Source organism: Sapajus apella, unplaced genomic scaffold (genome assembly GCF_009761245.1).
Source record: "Sapajus apella isolate SASKATOON/1434 unplaced genomic scaffold, GSC_monkey_1.0 scaffold15, whole genome shotgun sequence".
NCBI lineage: Eukaryota > Metazoa > Chordata > Mammalia > Primates > Cebidae > Sapajus > Sapajus apella.
Window position 1 is genome coordinate 9,455,797 of NW_022436955.1, and position 5,275 is coordinate 9,461,071.

Genomic DNA, 5,275 nt, shown 5'->3' on the forward strand with positions numbered 1-5,275 from the left:
ACAAGCATGGGAGATGATCACAGGGCAGTGACCTCTGGCCCCTTTCCCCCACTACTTCTATCACTTCAAAGAATCCTCACTACTTCCCAGATGGGAGGTAGGGCATTTGCATTTGTAAAATATCTCACTGGCTCTGCTGTGGGCAATGGCTTAGTGTGGGCACAAGAGGTGCCATCTGTCAAGCCAGTAAGGATGGCGAGAGAATATGGCAGGTGAAAGCAGATGAGACACCAAATGAAAGGAGACACAGCAAAGATAAAGTTGGGGAGGAGGGCAAAGGAGGCAGGAAGTATCAGGAAGATTATATAAGGAGTGAAAAGCCCTTGGTGACTGGTTGCCAGGGGTGGGAAGTGGGAACCACATAGAAGGAGCTGGTGGTAATGATGAACTTGGTGGCTGCACTCGGGGTTGGAGCTGGGGTACAGGAGGTGAACTCAGTTATATGCAGAGCACAGAGCCCTCTCCAAATGCAAGCTTTAAACTGACTAATGGGAATCTACTGAAAAGAAGAAGATATAATTATCACCAAGCAGCAGTTCAATACATCTCGGGCTCATTGTTCTAACTGGACTGACCTCTGAGATGCGAGGCACTCATTGCAATGAGGAGGTGGAGATTACTTTGGGATTAAGATTCATGCAACCTGACTGCTTTGGGCTTTTGTCAGAGACAAAAGAAAGAGGTGTACCTAGCGTTGAACCAAAATTGTATCAAACCTTTTTTTTTTTTAACATAAAAACTATGCATTTCAAAATATAATGGCATCTAAGGAAGAGAAGTTCAAGGTGCTTCCTGGAAATACAAGAAGCCCAAGAGGTTACAAATGCTTTTGCACAAATGGGGCATCATGAGGACCCTCAAATGTGCTTTGATCTTGCAGGACAGAAAGTTTCACCCCCAGGTGACATATGAAGAGGTCTAGATGGTATGAGTTTCTTAAGGTCTCATTCCTAACCATTAGAGACAGACCTCCGGATTGGGGTCTTTCTGAGAAGCAGGATAGCAGAGAGGTTAAGTGTACAAGTCATGCAAGGATCAAAATCCTGGCAAGTGACTCAATCCTCTAATTCCCTCTCACGTCTGTTAAATGGGGCCACGCTCGTGCCTGCCTCCCTTTCTCACAGAGTGGCTGTGAGTCAACGGGATGAAGCATGTAAAGAAATCACTTACTAAGCACCTCCTCATGTGTAGCAAAAATGACTAAGCCTTGCCTTTCATTGTTTCCAGTCCCTTCACAGTCTCTCTGATGGAAAGCCCATTCTTCATTCAGGATGAACACAGTTTTGATAGGAAGCAGGGAGGACCCCTGCTCTAAGGAATTCCAGATGCAGGGGTGGTGGGGTGTGCTCCCATGCAACACTTTGCACAGCAGGGTGGATGCAGAGGCACAAGAAGGAATGCAGCAGGGAGAATGTGTCAGCACAGGAGAGGAGAGCAACACTCTTTTGAAAGGTGACTTTCTCGGTCTCCTCCAACACATCCTCTCAGCAAAGAAGAGGCAAAGACTCCCAATGCACTTTCATACAGACACACAAGTTAAAGGCTAAGGATTTCCATTTTACCAACAATACTTCTAAGCTTCATCTGAAAGGGCCAGCCAGATATCCCACTGAGAATGTTTGTCTATTGCTTAACAGACATTCTCATTCTGTTGGGGTGTAATAAACTACTCCAAAAGTTAGTAGCATAATAGCTGCTTAACATGCACACAGATTTTGAGGGTAAGGGATTCAGCTAGGGCACAGAGAAAATGGCATGTTTCTGCTCCAAAATTCCTGGGACCCCAGCTGGGAAGACTCCAACAGCCAGGGGTGATTTGAATACCTGGGAATTGGAATCATCTGAAGGCTTCCTTGATCGTATGTCTGCACTTTGACGAGATGGTTAGAAGGCTGAGCTCCACTACGACGGACTCCAGGAACAGATGGCTGCTCCAGCATGGCGGTCTCAGAGTGCCTGACATTACATTGCATGAAAGAAGGTGGAAGAACAAGGCCTTTGTGATCTAACTTTGGAGGGCACGGAGTATCCCTTTCATCATATTCTGTTGATTGAAGTAGTTGCAGACTCACCCAGATTCAGAGGTCAAAGACATAGACCCTATCTCCAGATGGGAAGAATGTTAAAGAGTCTGCATCCAAGCCGGGCATGGTGGCTCATGCCTGTAATCCAAGCACTTTGGAGGCCAAGGCGGGCGGATCGCCTGAGGCTGGGAGTTCAAGACCAGCCTGGCCAACATGGTGAAACCTCGTCTTAAAAAAAAAAGAATCTGCATCCATGTTTTGAAACCTTCACAGAAGGGTTGACCTAAATGCCCCTCAACAGGTACAACAATCTCTGACGTGGAGTTGCTTGAATCTTCCAAAATGCCCTGTCACTTAAGAACTCAGGATATTTAGAGGCCTCCTATCCCTACACTTGGGAGATGAGAGCTCTAAGGTCCAGAGGAGAGAGTTGAGGAATGGAGTTTGCTGTGGAACAGGTAAGGAAAAGGGACCAAGAAAAAAACAATGGCTTGCCCTATAAGTGATGGCACCCTTGGTTTTCAATCACCCATGATACTAAGGAGAATCTGCACACTTGCGGCCCATGGATTAGAAATGCAAATCTCATTTTAGCTTTTGTTTTAACTTCCTCCACTCTATTTCTCACCATTAGTGTTACGCTGCAGTCAGGGACCAACAGACAATGAAGAACCATGTAATGGGATAAGGTCAGGGAGCAGCTCAGAACCTGGACGTTCTCATTATCATTGCTCCTAAAGGTGACGCTGGAGTCCAAAGACAAGGGTCTCAAAACCAGCCCCACCTTCAACCTGTTTGTAGTAAACGCACCAGACAGACAGATGAGTATGTGTAAGCTTATGTTGGAAAATTTCATAAAGTAAATTGAATCATTGAGAAGATGCTAATTAATGAACATCTGTAGGTATTTCTGAGAAAGGTAGACAATTTGGAAATTTGGAGTTAAAATGCTGGTGAACAGGGTTTGCAAGTCAAGGAGCATGTTCCAGGATGGATTCTAAATAGAGCCTTTCCTGTTTTCAAGTGGGATGCTCTTACATACAGGAAAAAAAAAAAGTGGCTAAGAAAGGGCTTTACAAGCAATTTAGCATTGTTAATTCTTACAAACACACTGAGACTGCATCATCCTTAAAGATGAGGATCCTGGCTTATTCCAGAAATTATATAAGAGGACACTAAATTACATTCTACAGTCTTGTGATATCTTCTCGGCCTTCACCATTCCTAGAAGATCCTGCCTACCCTGTCCCCATTAGATTATGTGGTCTTGAGAGCTGATTCCAGGCCATTCACTCATTGCTAATCTCATTGTCATCCCATTTGACAGAGGAATGGACACACACTAGGAGCTGGAGTGGAGTAGAAATTCTTTGCTGGGAGATTAAATGGTCCTGCACACAGTGGGTAATCCATCCCTGGGAGTCGAACTTGAATATTCATTTGCTGATGGAGTCCTTATGTTTTGGGCTATAAAGTGTATTTATACTATAAGAGGTAACCTGGACAAAGATGAGGGTAGACAGGAAGAAGAAAAAGGAGGCCAGAATAATGAGCCCAACTTTGAAGTTCTCTCACTAATAAGGGAGAAGCCCCATGAGGCAGGCAGAACAGTAGAAAGAGCTTGCCTCAGTGCTTCCGGAGAGAAAAACTTAAATGCCAGTATTTATCCTCTGGAGGCTGAATGTCCTCAGTCTCACTAACAGAGCCAGGGGAGTGTATCCCAGACTTTTGCAAAGTACAGAGGGACACTTTGGTTTTGAATTACAGAGTTTGAGGCTACAGTCATCAAAGGTTCTATTTAACTCTTTTTGGGACTTCAGAAAATACTGGCTTCCAGTTTAGTTTTCCATAGGGCAGAGCAATTCTCTTTCCCACTTCTTTCTTTCTATCAGTGATGAAATTATCTAAAAAGGAAATGAACAGAATTTAGAAACATGGAAGACATATATATATATATGTATACACACACACACATACATACACACACACACATACATACATATGCAGGATATTACATTCTGGTATGTGTATTTATAAACCTCTTCACAGTGGAGATAGGGATTCTTGCACTCATGTATTCCTTCAGCAGATTTAGTTAAGGGCCTACTGTGATGGTCAATTTTATGTGTCAACTTTACTGGGCAAAGGGATGCCCAGAAAGCTGGTATGATATCCCTGAGTGCATCTGTGAGGGTGTTTCTGGAAGGGATTAGCATTTGAATCAATAGACTGAATAGAGAGGATCACTCCCTCTCACAATTTCAGGTGGTCATTATCCATTCTATTGAGATCTACACAGAACAGAAAGGTGAAGAAGGACGAATTTGCTCTCTCTCTCACTCACTCTTTCTCTCTCGCTCACTCTTTCTCTCTCTCTCGCTCTTTCTCTCTCTCTTTCCGCCTTTCTCTCAGCTTGAGCTGGAATATCCATCTCCTCCTGCCCTTGGACATCAGTGCTCCTGGTTCCTGGACCTTCAGACTCAGGTTGGGACTAACACAAATTCTTCCTCTGTTCCTCAAGCCTTAGAGTTTTAACTGGAACTACACTACCTACTTCCTGGGCCCCCAGGTTGAAGACACCAGACTGTGGGACTTCTTAGCCTCCATATTCATGTGTGTCAATTCCTCATAAAGAAACGTCTTTTAGGCTAAGTGTGGTGGCTCATACCTGTAATCCCAGCAGGTTGGGAGGCTGAGGCAGGAGGATCACTTGAGACAAGGAGTTTGAGACCAGCCTGAGCAACATAGCAAGACCACATCTCTACAAATTTAAAAAAAAAAAAAAAATGTTAATTATCCTGGTGTGGTTGCCTGCACCTAAGCTACTCAGGAGGCTGTGGTGAAAGGAGCACTTGAGCCTAGGAGTTCAAGGCTGCAATGAACTGTGATCATGCCACTGCATTCCAACATGAATGACATGAGTGACAGAGTAAAAGCCTGCTTTAAAAAAATGTTTTTAGGCCGGGCGCGGTGGCTCAAGCCTGTAATCCCAGCACTTTGGGAGGCCGAGGTGGGTGGATCACGAGGTCAAGAGATCGAGACCATCCTGGTCAACATGGTGAAACTCCGTCTCTACTAAAAATACAAAAAATTAGCTGGGCATGGTGGTGCGTGCCTGTAATCCCAGCTACTCAGGAGGCTGAGGCAGGAGAATTGCCTGAACCCAGGAGGCGGAGGTTGCGGTGAGCCAAGATCACGCCATTGCACTCCAGCCTGGGTAACGTGAGTGAAACTCCGTCTCAAAAAAAAAA

The 5,275-nt window shown here is 44.8% G+C and overlaps 1 long non-coding RNA gene across 1 annotated transcript in view; it reads right to left on the reverse strand.

Moving 5' to 3' along the window:
* Positions 1 to 3,991: 3,991 nt before the first annotated feature.
* Positions 3,992 to 5,275, reverse strand: part of LOC116555504 — a 45,532-nt gene continuing 44,248 nt past the window's right edge. Inside the window, exon 3 of the long non-coding RNA XR_004270560.1 lies at positions 3,992 to 4,315. This is a non-coding gene — a long non-coding RNA (uncharacterized LOC116555504). The remainder of the gene's footprint in view (positions 4,316 to 5,275) is intronic.